Source organism: Mustela lutreola, chromosome 11 (genome assembly GCF_030435805.1).
Source record: "Mustela lutreola isolate mMusLut2 chromosome 11, mMusLut2.pri, whole genome shotgun sequence".
Taxonomy (NCBI): domain Eukaryota; kingdom Metazoa; phylum Chordata; class Mammalia; order Carnivora; family Mustelidae; genus Mustela; species Mustela lutreola.
This window is the reverse complement of record NC_081300.1, coordinates 17,080,723-17,097,496: the sequence shown is the minus strand read 5'-3', so window position 1 is coordinate 17,097,496 and position 16,774 is coordinate 17,080,723. Positions and strand designations below refer to the sequence as shown.

The window sequence follows — 16,774 nt, the reverse complement described above, 5'->3', positions numbered from 1 at the left end:
AGTATCGGTCCCAAGACAGCAGCGGCTCCCTGTTCATCTCATCCGGGGTCCCACATTTGCGCAACACGTTCCTCTTCCACCTTTTTTGTAGCCCTTGACGATCTCAGCTCCGGGCTCTCCTCCTTTCCCTCCAACCACTTCTTTTGTTAGGTTTTCTCCAAGAGGCTAATTATTTCCTTACGATTTATGTTTTACCTAGGAAATCTTGTGTCTGCTCTTGCTTCAATGGCAATTAAAACTCAGAAGCTAGAAACACGTGTATACGCATATATGTGCAATTTTAAAAATGGGACCATGTTTTATCGAGTTTTATAGCTTTTATTTCTTAACGGTCTATTTTCCCCCTGTTGTAGAATATTCTCTGAGGACATGAACATGCAGATTTCTGTAATTTATCTTCTATACTGTTGGTCCTGTAAGGTGATGTACAGTTTCTAATTTTCGTAATGAACTTACTGGTCTGTATCACTTGACTAGATCCCTGATAATTTCCTGAGGAAAGATTCCTTGGATTGGAATTACTAAGTCAAAGGGGAGAATATCATTGGCCTTCTAGATTGTCTGCAGGATCTCGATTTCCTGTTCAGCAGTGCCCCTGTCTTAGGCTTGCCTCATCTTTATTCTGCTGCGGCTCCTTCCTTGTTTCCAGTTTCTGGTGACCCTGGGTTGCTCTGCCCCCCTGTGAACCGTAGTGGCCTTGAAAAGTGCCGCGTTATCAGTGGCACCCTGTGTGCACACCCCTGGAGGGTCCCCAGTTGCGTTCAGCCAGCCAGCTTCCATACCTTCTGCCTGCATCCTCCCATGGGCGTGGAGGGGGGGTGGCGGGGGAGCCTGCACTCATGCTGGGGATGCTCTGAGTTTATGGGACTGTCTTCCATCTGCCTTCAGAGCTGCTGGATGTGCTTGACTTGGCCCCTCTCTGATCCTGTCTGCTGTCTAGCTAGCTGTTCCAGACTTTGGTATTCTTGTCTCTCTTGAATCTGTAATTCCCTCACTCTCAGCCCATCACCTGGTCTGCTGCTGCTTTGGAAAAACAAAGCAATGAGTCACAAGAAAGGAGCCCTCAGAGGGAGAAATACTATACACCGCCCTCCCTGCCCCAAGGTGAACGAGATGAACGTTTGGCTCAAAGTTCAGCGTTTATCCCCAGATTGTGGTGCTGCTCTGGTTGAGTCCCAGCTGCCTTTTCTAGACAGAGGGACTCGAACGAAGAATCCTAACGTTTCCTCTGTCATTAATATTTCTTAATTCAGTGCCAAGATGGTTGTCAGCAGATTGAGTTGCATTTTCATGGGGGTTGAGCCGGAGTTGATTTCTGTGGGTTGAGGAGAACAGCGTGGTTGGAGGTTGATTGTAAATGGAAGTGGCCCAGTTAGAGTTGGAGAGGCCATTTGTAGACCCTGTTTTGTCCTTCGGCCAGAATAAGGTTTCCTATGCATTAGTCAAGGCAGAGCCTTAGTAGACAGGGAGGGAGTAAAAATACTAAAATGAAGGGCTTGGCCATGGGAGAGTCTCTGTTCACCAACAATGCGAGATCTGCCTTCATTTTTAAATTCATAGTTAGAATTAAGTGATTTTTGTCATTAGTGTACTGGCTTGCTAAAGCTGCCGTAACAAAGTACCACAGGTTGGGCGGCTTAAACAACAGTTATTTTTTCACAGTCTGGGAGCTAAGATGGCGAGGGCAAGGTGTCAGCGGGGGAAGTCCCTCTCCTTGGCTTGCAGATGGCCTGGCCTGTCCTTGTCTCCTCCCGCTGCTCCTCTCTGTGTCCTTGTCTTCTCCTGTGAGAACACCAGTCAGATTGGACTAGAAGCTCACCCTGAAGGTTCACTGTGGCTCAGTTACTTCTTTGAAGACCACGTCTCCCAACAGTCACGTTCTGAGGAACTCAGGATTGGAACTTCAACATAAGCGTTTGGGGATGGAGGTGGGGACACGATTCTCAGCCCATAACAGTTGGGTAACAGTTGATGGGAAGGCTTAGGTGCCTCCCCTCCCCCTCCGCACCCCACCATGTTTATTTCTTTGTTTTTAGTAATTTCCATGCCCCACGTGGGCCTGAAACCCACGACCCCAGGATCAAGAGCGGCACATTCCTCCAGCTGAGCCAGCCAGACATCCCAGTGCCTTACATCTTGAAATAGGCAAAATGCTAAATAACTTACTTGGCTTATATAGGTATATTTTCTTACAGTCTATCGTGTTTCTTGTTTTTTTAAGCGTCCAGCCAGTGTGTAAATGTGAAACAGCTTAATTTTGTAACTTAAGAGAGAGTCAGAGACAGACTTGTTACTTTTAAATGTGATGTTTGGCACTTGCATGTCCTCACCTGCTGAATATTGTTGTTTGAAGATTTCTACTAAAAATGGTTGCAGTGGTCAGCCTGTCAGTGCAGGTGTGTTTGGGGGCAGGGTTTCTAGAAGTACCCCGGGGGCTGATGTCTTCTGGCAAGCCCTCAGTGAGAGGTCCCTGACTCCCCTGGTGATCTGCCTTGTCCCAGCAGCTCAGGGAATCCCTGCTTTTGAGCCCGGTGGGCACTTAAAAGTCTAGTTCAGAGGTTCTCAGCTGGCGTGCCTGGAGTAGTTCATGAGTGAGCATGCCACCAGATTCGAGTTAATGTAGAAAGTTAGATTTTTGCTGCAAGTGGGGACACTTCCTGTCTCAGCCACGCCCTCTGGGGTTGTAGATGTGGGTTTCGACTTGGCTTTGGGCATGAGCAGAGTGGAGCTCCGTGCCAGTCACAAGGCAAAGACAGAGCACCTGTTTTCGTCCCTGGGAGTCCAGGAAAGAGTGGGCAGGTATGTAAACTGTACCCCTCCAGCGGGACACAGTGCTGAAGAAGTACCAAGGGGAAATCTGCCGGCCCTCACTCAGTGCCCTTGGTCTAGACCTAAGGACACCCAGCTCGTGAATCCGAAAATGGGTCTGCACACCGGAGATGGTAGATTGGTTTATGGGGTGGTGTGCTCTCCAGTGATGCCAAACCAACCGCTTACCCCGCCCTGTCAGTTTTGTAAGGCATTGTGGTTGGCATCATAGTTACCTTTGCTCTGGCCTTTTGCCCCTTCAAGACTCTCAGCAGGGTCGTGAGTTCAAGCCCCACCCTGGATATAGAGATCAGTTAAACATAAATTTTTAAAAATCTTAAAAACAAAAAAAAGATAGCTTTCAGCTTTTTGAGGTTCAGCAGGCCTTCTCCAGCCTGTCTGGTGTGCGGGGCCTCTCTCAGGGGAACTGGAGAGAGGCTGAGTTCCTTGTGAAGGAGGAGCACAGACCTCTACTGCCTGTCTTCCCAGAAAACTGGGACGCAGCTTTAAATAAACAAAACCAAGCAGCCCCCGTTAGAGTTAGTGGCAGCGCGATGTGCTCTCCGGTTGTCGCCCGGTTGGGTAAACCGGGAGCTCCGCCTCCCGGCCGGAGATGCTGTGCGCAGGTAACCTAACGTTAGCGCACCGGGCGCACCTGGCGGCAGGGAAGCTGATTGCTGCGCTGGGTGGAGTTCCCTAATCCTTGCGGTAGGGGTGGAGCCTGACTCACCTCCTTCTCCACCAACGAGCACTTCTCTCCAGCTGTCATTGAAGTGAATCATCCGTCTAAGGAGCGAGCTCCCCGCGTTCGTCCTCACTTGTGTGGGGACTTACTGGTGGTCCCCGCGTGCGGGCAGAAGTGTGCGCGGGCAGCACTTCCACAGCGGGACGGAAGACGAGGAGGCCAGGAGCCCCGGGGTCGCCCAGGTAGATCGCACTCAGCGAGACGCTTCCTGGCAGGCAGATGGCTTGTTTTTCCTGAGCCTTGAGGACAATTAGAGGTAAGAACAAAGACACCACTGTATGTTTGTTATATGAAGGCGTAACATCTATCGGCACAGAGTTTGATTCTGGTGTAGAGGGCTGTTTGGATATCAGCGGCATTTTTTCTAGCACATATCAGGATTTGCCATGATAATTTACTTTTAAAAAGTGTTCAGGGTTAGCTGTGGTTGATGGCTTTTTCCCTTGCTCTGTGTAGATGGGATGGTAGGCAAAGAATGAAACGGGAAGAGTTGCGATCTGCGTTCTCCTGGTCACTACCCTTCTGCTTTCTCCCCTCTCTCTTGACTAGAAAAAATGTACACTTCATATTCTCAACATCAAAGCACTTTTTTTTCTTTGTGAAAATAATGGAAAATGGAGACCACTTGGGTTCTGTGGATGTTGTTCTCTCTTAGAAGTCAGTGGTTTAGGAAGAAACAATTGTTTCTCTTCCTCCTCTCTGAGTACTTCTGCCTTAGAAATCTCCCTGGAGGAGAAGCACCAGCTCTGCTTGGCCTCAAATGAAAATAACATCTTAGGTTGGAAATGGTTGGCTTGGAGAATGATTTACGTTTTATATCTGAATCGTTAGTTGGTAGGGGGAAATCTTTCTTCTCCTTTGTATTGGCTTTCGTAACTTGTTCTAAATGCCTTTAGTATTGTCATTGTTACCACATTTGGTTTGAGAGCACAAAAATTAAAGCCCATATTCAGCTGAGTTTTTCCTTGAGGTTCTGCTGTCATTTTTCCCACCCTCAGTAGTCATATGTACGGATAGACTTTATGATGAACACGTGATTTTCCTGTTTCTTTACTGTCTCATTTGATGGTGATTCATAAACTGTTAACTAGTTGGTGTGTGTCGGTGAGTGTTGCCGAAGCTTGAAATAAATTGGAGTGCGGGCCACACCTTGATATTAATGAGCCAGGTTACTTTCAGACAAGTATTCTTAATGTTACATGTTAAGATGGATGGAGTTTTAAGACGATAAATTAAAAAACCTATCAACCATGTGAGATGGCAAAGCCCATGGTCAAGTCTGAGTCACTTCTTTTTAAAATACTTCCTTTTAAAATACCTTTATTTCACCTGGAGAACCATGTTGTCCTCAGGTGTTTGAGTTAGATGGGGCCAGTCATACAAATGAAAACAAGCAGCCAGGCTAGAAGAGAAAGGGGAATTTAAGGAGCCTGTGTGCTATTACTCCCCCTCCTTGAAATGTTTGACAAGAGGACTAGGTGAACTTTAGTTCCCAAAGGAATTGGAGTAAGCTGTGAAATCAAGAAGGGGGGTGCGGAAATCCTTTCTATTTAGGAGAAAAGAAAGGGGAATGAGTCTCACAGATGTTACACATTTTTTTTAAATCAAGGGGTTTTGGAGTCCTGTATTGCCAATTGAATATTGATTTAAAACGTGTTTAGGATACTCTTTTTGTCAGTGTGGAATAGAATAAGATATAAAACGAAGGCAGGAGTGGAATGATAGGAATGTGCTCTTGAGGGAATATAAACATTTCATTCTAAAGTGGTTTGTTTGGGTGGGTGTGGTGATGGTGGGGAGCCCTGTATGCCTGCAGCCTCTTAGAGGTAATTGATAACTAGAGGTTTTTGTGATCATGATAGTTGTGTTGGGTTAGCAGGGTTTGTTCACTTTTTTTTCTTTTTGAGTTGAATTCCAGGCCGTGTTCATTCTGGCGTCTGTATGGAATAGAGCCTTTCCAGATCGTTTTCAGGTGAAGGCATTTACATGCCATGCCTTTCACCTTGGCAGAAATCTTTCCCCTCCCTGTGATTTTCCTGCTTGTACATTTTGGGTTAGCTAGCAGTGACTGACTGAGCTAGCCATGTAAAAGATGTCCCACTCTGCAGGGCAGCTCAGAGCAAGCCAGCTCCTCTCTCTCCTTGGATCCAGAGGCTCCTGAGGTCATTCACCTGCAGGGTAAAGGCTGCAGCACGTGTTCTCAAGTGTTTCCAGAATCGCCCTCAGCTGTGTTCTCAGTGGCTCAGAATTCCAAAGAGTCACTTGGCACAGCTTGAACTGCCATAAATATTTGTGCTTCTTGGGCGCTTGGCCTGCTTTTCTTGGGAGCACACGTAAGTAGGAGCACAGGTAAGGCAGAGCACAGGGAAACAGACCCCCGTGTGGTCCTGCCCACTAGCCGGGACTTGTGGGTCAGCCTCCTGTGGAGACGGCCCTCTTGCAATCAAAGAGGACTTTGTTTCTGGATGACTCCTTTAAAGGCCCAAAGTTCTAGGTGTTTGTTTGTTGTTGTTTTTTTTTTAAAAAAGAAAAGAAAGAAAATTCCTTCTGCCTTGCTGCTGTTGCCAAAACTAGATCAGCCCAAATAATCACGAGATCTTTTCAGGCACCCATGAGCTGTACTCTCTCGGCTGAGACGGGTGAGCTGTTTATTCATCGTAGAGGCAGTTACGGGAAGAAAAGTCAAAATTCCATCTCCTAAGAGGAACTTACTGTGATGAGCGTTGAGTAATGTATAGAATTGTTGAATCATTGTATCAGACACCTGAAACTAATATAAAACACTTAATGATACTTACATTGAAAAAGCTGAAAAAAATTCCAACCCCCGATTGACATTATCCCTGAAAACAAAGGATTGATTTTTCTTCTCGAGCATGTAAGACTCAGTGGAATTTTTGGAACAGTACCTGAGACATGTGACGTAGTGTCACACCATAGAGGCCGTTAACAGTGTTACCTCACAAGTAGAAACACAGATGACAGATGCGAGTTGGGCAGACAGATCTTTGCAGAAGGACCCAGGAAAGCACCATTGGCAGTGACTTGGGCCGTCCTGCTCATCTCACTGTTACTCACCGGGCTTGCTGCAGGCAAGAGATCACATGCGATTATAAACCAGCTCTGACTCAGGTCAGTGCTGGAAACCTGGTCACATGACGTGGGCGTTTGGGCAGAGGTTCTGGAGCAGAGGCCGTGCGGTCCTGGGGCGGTGATCTTCAGGAGCTTTTGCCAGTTGCAGGGATTTGAACCTTCAGCTCAGTTACCGATGTCGAGGAGTTTACTTTGGCCAAGATCTGCCGGGCTAAATAGACGAGCTTGAGACTGTGTGATCTCTGGCTCCATTAAAGGGAATGGTGTGGTGGCTTCAGGGTGTGTTGATAGAGTCCTCCTCCTCCCTCGTTGTGCCTTCGTGTTGAGGTCTGTACCTGTGTCCATCAGCGAGCAACGTCATCTGGAAGAGCGGTGCTCTCTTAGGACGCCGTCCATCTGGTGTTCTGTTTTTGTGACTGTTTTAACCCCTTGACCAGGCTGTTTACTCCAGGTGTCATGACTTGTCCATTACCTTACAGTGATTCCTCTTAGATTCCAGCCTGTCAGCTACTAAATATTAAGCATCTTTGTGCTAGGTGCTGAGGGGTACCTCTTTTTTCCCTACAGGTGGCAGTTTTTGCTGAACTAAAATTCTTTCAAGGTTGATTATCTGCCACCCCCCCCTTTGTTTTTTCACCCGATTTTAAAAAACAACAAAACTTTCACAGCCGTGAAGAATTGGGCTGAGTGAAGATAGCAGTCAAAGACAATTAAGACTTAATTGACTTGTAAGATTAATGAGACCAGGAAAACATAACCCCTAATTATGTTAAATAGCTGGTTTAAAAAAATTTTTCTTTTCAGTTCTTTGTTCATGGATGGGAAGCCACATAGCAAAGATAGTAGTTTTCTTCCCATTTGTGCCAGTGGAGCTCTGTTTCTGGCAGCAGCAGCGGGCGGCGGCGGTGGGGGACCCAACACACGGACACAGCTTGACTGCTGGAAAGTTTACTTACAGCAGGGAGGTGGGTGGCGCCGCCCCCGGCCCCCCCCCCCCCCCCCCCCAGGACCCAGAAGAGGCTCTGTCACCTTTGTGGAACTGCAACTCCCTGAGCTGATGCTGAAGGGATCCTGCTGTTTGTTTTCAGCTTTTAGCATAACACAAGACTGGAGGCTTGGTGACAGAGATGGCATTTTGGTTTAGCAATGACCATTGAGGGGTAAGAGCCACTGACCCAGCAGAGGAGTCCCTCCGTGCACTTGCCGGCGCTGTAGCCCCTTGCCCCTCTCTGAGCAGGATTCGCCAGCCCCCTCCTCTGTCCCGAGCAGCAGGTCCTGGCCTAATCCCAGGTGTTAACCTGTGTCATAATTAGCTCACCCTTTTGTTGTGCTTGGGCACATCCTATATTTGGCTCTGCTGGTTCTTTTCTTTTTAAGGGAGGGGAGATGTGTGGGCAGAGAACAAAATGAAAAGCAATCTGTGAGCTCCCACACTGAGCGCGCGCCAGTTAGAGCCCGCCTGGCCTCCCAGCCTTGAGGTGAAACTTACTTGGTTACTCCACAAAGATGGCCTGAGCCGCCTCAGGCCACTGAGGGTCTAGATGCTAGGCGGGCTGCACAGCTTCCTTCGGCCACCTGCCCCTTCACCCCCTCAGGGAGCTGCGGCCTGTTTGGGGGAGACCAGTACCAAGTGAACAGAACTGTAATGGAAGGTGGTGTGAGGGTCTCCAGAGAAACGAAGTCAGGAGGAGGGTCTAACACTGTACAGGCAGGTGAGCTTTCTTCCTTCTGCATGGGAGTTCCTGACACTTCCAGTATGGTGGGTTCAGTTAGTATGGAAACTGTGGCCTACACTAGGGTAAATGGTTGCTTTTAAAAAATCCTGTAAAACAGCCTTTGTGTAGAAAGTGCTTCATAATTGTGTCTAAAAGGGTAAGTGGTCATTGGATCTTAGGGCAAAATTAGAGATGTCCTGGGGGAAAAAAATTCCACCCATCCAACATTTTTAAGTGTCATTTAGTCTGATTGGAAATGAGGGGCAACCATCCACATCAGTGGAGTAGCAGAAAAGCGAGTGGTTTCTCTGATAGGGGTGGCGGCCCAGATACACAGGCGGAAGGTTGAACTTGGAGCTGCACCATGGACATGACACAAGGTTTGTCCTCTGTCAGATGGAGTTGTTAGATTATGTGACCTCCAAGAATTGTCTTTTTTCTCAAGGCAGGATATATTACAGCAGTCTATGGAACCAAACCTCATAAACTGGTTTAAAACTTGAGGCTGATTGTTGAGAGGGAAGGGGAACGGGAAAACAGGCAGAGCAGTACTTGTGGACGGGAGGACCTTCCTAACCCAGCATCGATGAGAATGAGACATTTTGAGGGGTTCACATTCCCAGGCTATGAGTTCCTGTGCTTGTGAGCAGGGTCCCTTGGGACCTACTGTGGTCTCCTGCCTGCTAAGGACAAGAGCGGCCCACGAAGTGCTAAGGAAAGGGGTATGTATGGAAGCCTGGCCACCGTTGGATGAGATTCGCTGATCGAGATCAAGGCATCTCATGATTTCCAGTTGGAAGTAGCAGAACTGGAAAGCAGCCCCGGGTGTGTCTTACTCTTGCCCAGGCTCACGCCCTTAATTGCATGGCTGTGTTACCCTAAGTCTAGTAAACCAAGGCAACCATGAGAGAACATCATCTGTCTTTGTCAAATGTGCAGCCGTTCCAGCTCTGTTGAGGGTCTCCCTCCCACCTCCCGTGAATGAGTTGAGTTCTCATTTCCTTCAAGTTGCTGTTCAGAAATCACCCTTTGAGAAAGGCCCCCAGCATCAGCCCTTTGTCCCCAGTGTGAACTTCTCACACACTGTTCTTCACGAATTTCTTCTTTGTTTACCAGGATCTCCATTTGCTGGAGTGTAAACTCCACAGAGTGAGGGACCTTGAAGTGTCTTTCCCTGGCATGTCTCGGGTGCCTAGACCAGTGCTGGAGACACAGTGTGGGTGCTCAGGGAAGATTTCTTGAAGGAAGGAATGGGGAGGGTCGGTGAAAGGAGCCTCCTCTGGGCTTTCCTGGTCCTGACTCGGGTCTCATGGAAGCTGTGGTTTCTTCTGAGTTGTCCATGTTTTGAGGTGAGTTGTCAATAGGTCACCTCACCCTGCCTTTATGCATTGGGTTAATGGGGTTGGCTGGATGGCTCTCAGTGCTTGGAGATGAAAGTCCGATGGAGACTTTCTTACGAGGGTTTTCTAAGGGTGAGAGTGTGGCCTCCTGGCGTGTGTGCACAGCGAGGTCTCTGCGCAGGCGGGTAGCTCCCCGAGGCTCCTTGCAGCTCGTCATTGACATAGCAAATGTTCTACCCGTTGTGGGTTTTTCCTGTCTAATTGCTGCTCTGGTTTTCCGCACTCAGCACGCTGCAGTTACACACTCCACTGTGGTTTTACTTTGCCTTAATCCTTTATTAATTGCCTCTTGTTCAAGCTCCCTAAGAGCAGATTAGCCTTCGTGTTGGGCTTCTGCTCCATGACTGTTGGGTTTCTTTGTTTTCAGTCATGACTTGAGAAAAATAACCAAGAAATCGCAAATGAGGTTGTTTTGTTTCCATCCAGTTTACTCCTTTGTTAGTGGTGTTTTATTTTAAAATAAACCTCACATGGTCCACGATATGGTCATGCTATTATTCCAGGATCTGCCTACCAGAGAGGCCCCGAGATTGAGCCTGCCCACCTTGTCTCCAGGGCCCCGTGTGCCTGACATGCTCGGGAGCGGGCACGGTAGCCTGTGAAGCAGTGACCTGCTGCAGATCTGCTGTGGGACTGGAATGTTGTATACACAAGTGACCAAGATGTGGATGGCTTGTTTGGAAGGATTTTCCAGACCAGTAGCAAAAACAGACGCATATGTAAATGATCGCTGTCCTCATAGGCTTCTAGAGCAGGAGTGGGGTTTGGGGGTTTGGGGGTTTGGGACTAGGCAGTGTTCGCAGAGACCGCTGAGCTGGTCTTTAAGGTCCAGTGAGGGTCATGTGTGGGCGAGGTGGGTGTAGGGCATTGGCAGCAGAGGGAAAACTTTGGTGTGTTTGGAGAACGAAATATCCTCCCCTTGGCTACATGTGTAAGGCACGTGGGTGATGACATTGCAGGCCCAGATCAGGGCCAGAGCCGAGCAGACAGCCTATTCTCCAGACTTGGTCTTGTAGGTTACAAAGACATGAACAGACCGGGCCAGAGCCAGGCAGACTGCATATTCTCCCGACTTAGTCTTGCGGGTTACAAAGTAATTCACAGTGGGTGATTCCTTCGGGCTGGGCTTGGGCAGTTGGGTTAATGTTTGGCTGTGCATCAGCAAGATTTGTGGAGTAGAGGAGGTTGGGGCCTGCAGTGAATTTCATCCTCAAGGTGTTGAATCACTGAGGGTGGATGGCCAGAAACGTCCTTCGTTTGTTTGCCTAGTGCTCAAGACTTGGGTCCTCAAAATTATAGACTACAGAACATGGAGTATAAATCTAATTAGGTAATAATTGGTATTTGGCTAGAATACAAGGTTATCCCCACGCATACCATTTCTCAAATTTAGATTGCATGGGTCTAGGCAGGGTTTTGTGCTCGCTTATAAGGAGTCATGCCGCTACCTGTACATTAATTGCCGAGGTCTCAAACTGCTTGTTCATTGTGGTTACTGAATATTACTCCTGCAGAACAGGCAAGTGCATGTGCACAGCGAGGTCTCTGCGCAGGGGTAATGTAACCTGCCTTATCCCCTAGTGACCCAAGGAAGGGAGAGATTGTGTCTCCTTTCGTGGGGACACCGGCTGCACCCACAAGTGTGGTATATGGGATATTTTATTTACTTGTGATCACTGTTTCAGGGTATCTCGATCCACACCAGCCACATAAGAATTTGGGGTTAATAAACTTGAGAAATGCATGCTTTGGCAATTGGGCAAGACTCTAAGTGTGTGACCCTTGGAAGAAGTTACCCTGTCATAATGATGGGTAAGAAGGCAAGCAGCCAGAAAATATTTATTGTGAGAGGTTCAGTGGAAAATGCAGACTAGCCTCAAACACAGATGGCGGCCTTAAGTGTCTTGCAAACAGTTTAAGAGCATTAAGATTTACACACTTAAGAAAGGACAAATAATACAGAAAGGCCCGGTGATTTGGTGGTGAGGAGTGGTCTCAACAGTCACAGCTGTAGGAGGGTAGAGCATGGGGAGGCCGGTTAGTGTAGGGTGCTGTGCTCTGGGAAGAAGGGGGGTGGGTGGTGCCGGCTACCTGGATTTCCCCTGCAATGAGAGGAGAAAACCTGGTCACCTGTGAGCAAGCATGCATCCGGGCAGGTGGGCTGAAGACCTAGAAGATGGGCGATTGGCACATTTGGGGAATCAGGTGTGGATGTTGGCAATAAATGGTTTAGCTAGGTTCTGCGCTTACTGCCAAGCAGAAATTCTTAAGCACCAGGTACAAGGAGAACAAAGATCCCATGTCCTATTTCTATGTTACAGAGGTCTGACCACCGTAGTTGTTATGGGAAAGGTGTGTTTTGTTCTGGGTAGATTGTCTTAATCTGTTCTGTGTGCTCTCACCCCATGATTATCTTAATAGTACTTCAGGGACACAGGGACAAGCAGAAACACCTTTATCTATACACAGAGTCACCTAGTGACTAAACCTTCATGCTCAGACACCCTCTATGAGACGTGGGGTGGTGTGAATAGGACCGATACCCACTAACAATTTTAGAACCTACCTGGGGCTCTCTTTAGAAGTCCTTCGATAGCCAGTCTCATCTAGCACAGTAACTTAGGGAGAATTTTACAATGTCTGAACAAAAGGAGGAAATCTTCCATGTGTGTCCAGCTTTGGAGACATGGTAAAGGGGTTTGGGGGTGGTCACACCAAGGAAGAGCTAGCAAGTCAACCGAAATATTTCATGCTGATGAAGCCTTTATTTCTTCTATAAACTGCCTTTCTTCTTGACAACATCCAGGCCAGGAAGTCCAAATGTGAGTATGTTCTGTACATTTATTGCATCGGCTGGGGGTGGGGGTATATGGGGACTTGTGCCCTGTGACCGTTCTCTGTTGCTGGCATTAAGGTGGGGGCATTTTCACCATCTGGTCTACTTGCTATTTTATTTTTAACTTTTTTTTTTTTAAGATTTTATTTATTTATTTGACAGAGATCACAAGTAGGCAGACAGGCAGGCATAGAGAGATGAGGAAGCAGGCTCCCTACTGAGCAGAGAGCCCAGTGTAGGGCTCGACCCCAGGACCCTGGGATCATGATTTGAGCCAAAGTCAGAGGCTTAACCCACTGAGCCACCCAGGTGCGCCTGGCCTACTTGCTATTGATTATACTTGTTCTTCTTCCGGTGGTGGTAGCGAAGCATAATTGTATTGCCTCTCTTTTAAAATTTCATATTAAAGGGGCGCCTGGGTGGCTCAGTGGGTTAAAGCCTCTGCCTTCGGCTCAGGTCATGATCTCAGGGTCCTGGGATTGAGCCCCGCATCGGTCTCTCCACTCAGCGGGGAGCCTGCCTCTCTGCCTACTTGTGATCTCTCTCTCTCTCTCTCTGTCAAATAAATAAATAAAATCTTTAAAAAATATTTCATATTAAAAAGCCTTGTGGTGACATGGTATAAAACTCTGCATAATGGAAAGGTCGAGGGTCTCATGGCTTGTTTGCATGTGTAACAGCCTTGCAGATAAGACTTTCAAAAAATTATTTTGCAAATTATGTTTTTAAGAGTTGCGGGCATGCTTTCGTTTGCGGGGGGGATTGCGGGATTCCTTGGCAGCTGTTTTCCGAGCACAGTCTGAACGGGGATGGGCAGGTGGTGTCAGGGAGGATGTGTGTTTTAAGGGTTGTTCTGCAACATGGGACAGGCCCGTAGTCCCTTATCTGTTCTAGATCCTTCCTTTATCAGTCCCAGAATCCAGAGAGCCCTGGAAGTTGGGAATATTTCTGTAGGTTTGTAGGAAACTCATCTGATGGCAAAACCTGACCTGAACAGACTTGAGGAATCTCAATTCCGGTGAGATTCTTAGGACACGTCATGCAGAGATGGACCGTTGGACTGTGGGTCTTGCCCCAGCCCCTCCTGGGCACACTGTGTGAGCGTCCCAAGTGGTCAGGGTCCTCCTTTTAAAACAAGAAAGGAGTGAGAGGTTGAGAACACATTTGGGCCCAAGGGTTTCTCAGAAAAACTGGCTTTAACACGGACTTGAGTTTCCCAGATTGGCTATAACAAACTACCACATCCCGGTGGCTTAAAACTGAGCAATATATCGTCTCTCAGTTGTGGGGGCTGCACATCTGAAATCCAGGTATAGGCAGGGCCGTGCACCCTCCGGAGCTCTGGGGGGACTTCCTCCCTTGCCTCTTACCCCTTCTGGCGTTTGTTGGTGATCTTTAGCTTCCCTTGGTCTTGCAGATGCATCCTTCCAGCCACGGGGCCATCTTGTCCCCATGGGTCTTCCCATTATCTTCCCTTGTGCATGTTGATCCTTGTAGGGACAACGTTGTAGTGGACTAGGGCCCACCCTAATGACCTCACGTTGACTGGATTACCTCTACAAAGGCCCTATGTGGAACTCGTTCCCAGGACCCTGGGGTCATGACCTGAGTGGAATGGCAGGTGCTTAACAGATTGAGCCACCCGGGTGTCCCAAGGCCCTGTTTCCTTAATAAGGTCACACTCCGATGCGCTGGTTTTAGGATTTCAACTTAGCTGTCTTTTGTTGGGCCGGGGGCACGATTTAGCCCATGACCTAGGGAATGGTTCAAGATGAGCTTCTCTGTTCTTTCTGTGTTTAGGTGTGTGCCAAGCTCGAGACCCTTGGCTCAGGGCTTCCCTGGTGCCCCCTCCACCCCCTCGCCCCACTCCACCCACTGCTTCACTGAATGGGCGCCACTCATGGGACTGCCCGCCCAGGCTTTGGAAGCTGCCACATTTCATTCTGACTTCAGGTGAGGGAGGAATCCCTTTTCCTCAGAGAATTTTGTCTGTGAGAAGAAAGGTTCTTGTAGCAAAAACTACACCAGTTTAGGGTTGTTACCTCCTTCCTGACTGTGTCCCACCCCTGAGAAGTCTAGAAACTTTTTAAGTAGGTTTAAGGAAAGATTATACAGAAAGTTGTAAGGCAGTGCTTGGCACAGAGTCAGCACTTGGGGGGACAGAGGTGGGTGTTGATGTGCACATGATATATGGAGTGGAGTACACTCTGACCTTGGGTCCCCTCCACTCCCTGCACTGTCCTGTCCGTCTGAGGCGCTCTCTGAGCAGAGCTGATGTTCCCCATTTTGGGGGTGGGGGGGGAAGTCCCTCTGCTGGACCGTTGCTCCCGAGCACCAGGCACACGGGCGTATCAGCTGTGTCCATCTCTGTGATGGCCAGAGGTGCAGTGGCCACCTGCCTTCCTGTGCCCCACACAGCCCCAGAGCCCCGGAGTGCACCAACCCACCTCTGCTGGGGGATCCAGTGCTCTTCAGAGTTCATTGAAAGTATCTTTTCCTCTGTTTAGTTAATAAAGGCCGGGCTCCCTGAATCCTTGTCTGCTTTGGTCTTGGCCATCTTTTCCAGGTAGGCACAGCTCAGTGTTGATCGCACTTTGTCCTCAGCTCCCAGTTGCCGAGTTTGACCAGCGCTCTTCCTTTTGATCAGGTGGGATCAGCCAAGGACATGGCTTCGGTGTGACTGTGAGTAACTGCAGGGGACCGGGCGTCTGGTCCCACACTGGCTGACGTCGGTGCCGGTCTGCGTGTATGCGCCTGTTGTTTTCCGGCTACCGACTTGATAAATTGGGGGTAAAGGGAACTAATTCATAACAAACAAGAACATGTCTTTGAATTTGTCTTTGATGATGCTCAAGTTGGATTGAGTCTCGATCGAGCCACAAGAGAAGGTGAGCGGGTACCGGTATCCCACCGGCCTCGGGTAAGAGCACAGAGCCTGGCCAAAGGATCGAATCTCAGATTTTTCCTCTGTATTTTCTTGAGAACTGAATTCCTGATGGGTTTGCGTTATTGCAGGGTACCTGTAACCGGTCTCTCATTAGACAATGGTGTGTTTTTTAAATAGGCAAGAACTGACTTGCCTTTGCTCCGCGTTCTCTCCTTTCCCCCCATTGAAATAAACACAAAGCAGTGCTGACTGGTTAATTAAAATGACAGGTAGGCCTTGTAGGTTGCCCTTTACAACCCCAGTAAACAAGGGCAATGTCAAGCGTTAAAGACCTTGGCGTCCAGTATAGGTGAGGCTGTACCCTCCTCGTGCTCTCAGGGCTGATGGGATAGTGGGGGTGGAAATACTGACCTGAATGAACCCATTGTGCTGGATCCTGGAGAAACAAAGAGGAAGAAGTAGAGTCTCCCTGCTTCCCAGAGTAAGGGTGTGGGGGACACATAAGCCAGTTGCTAGAAATGCAGACAGCCCTGTTCTACCTCAGACCAGAATTGGAAACTCAGGGATTGGGATTCAGCAACCTGTGTTTTTGTCAGCTTCCCAAGTGATCTGATACCGCCTCAGTTTGAGAACCTCTAGGAATTCCTAATCCCTAGGTCACAGCCATTGTGGTGATGCGGTGTGCTAGAGAATGGACCTGTTTGCACTTGAGCCCTCTTCTTAGTGCTCGTACAACAGACAGGGCATGTGTGGGTATTCTCAGTTGTGCTAGCTCATCTTTCCTGTGGGCAGTCACCATCAGGGGATAGGCACTGCCAAGCGAAAGCAAGATCGAAGCCCTTAATAGGTACCTGGAGAAAGGTGAGGAGGAGACTTGGCAGGACAAGCCATCTTGTGACAGGATGTGGGGTGCAGATGGGGAATATTAGAAAGTTTTCTTGGTAAGTCTCACCAAGTTCCTGATTTTTCATAGGAGCACTATCCTCTGTGACACAAGACTTCTTACGTGCAGACTCTGTGCCCCATATACGCTGCCTTCTCTGGCCTAGATAGTTAAATAGATCGAGCGCATTTCTGTTTCTGCTGGAGTATAAAATACTGCTTAAATAGTAGAGTTGAGTTGTATGGTTTTCAAAAGAACTTCTTTGGGGATGATTTAGCATTTAGGTTTCATGATCATTTAGGATCTCTAGGACTTGTAAGATTGAAACTTGTGTTCAGCCAGCTCAGGGTTCTGTTAGCAGGGGAGGGGGAGACTGAATGAAAGTTCTGGAAGGAGAACGTGGCTCT

At 48.3% G+C, this 16,774-nt stretch overlaps 1 protein-coding gene across 3 annotated transcripts in view; it reads left to right on the top strand.

Annotated features, from left to right (window-relative positions):
- Positions 1-16,774, top strand: part of NEDD4L (NEDD4 like E3 ubiquitin protein ligase) — a 329,515-nt gene that overhangs the window by 153,505 nt on the left and 159,236 nt on the right. Inside the window, exon 1 of one of the 3 annotated variants that reach the window (XM_059139232.1) lies at positions 3,554-3,809. The exons of the other annotated variants lie outside the window; for them this stretch is intronic. The gene's annotated coding sequence lies outside the window, so the exon portion shown is untranslated. Of the gene's footprint in view, positions 1-3,553; positions 3,810-16,774 lie in introns of those variants that run through there. 3 annotated transcript variants of the gene reach the window in all.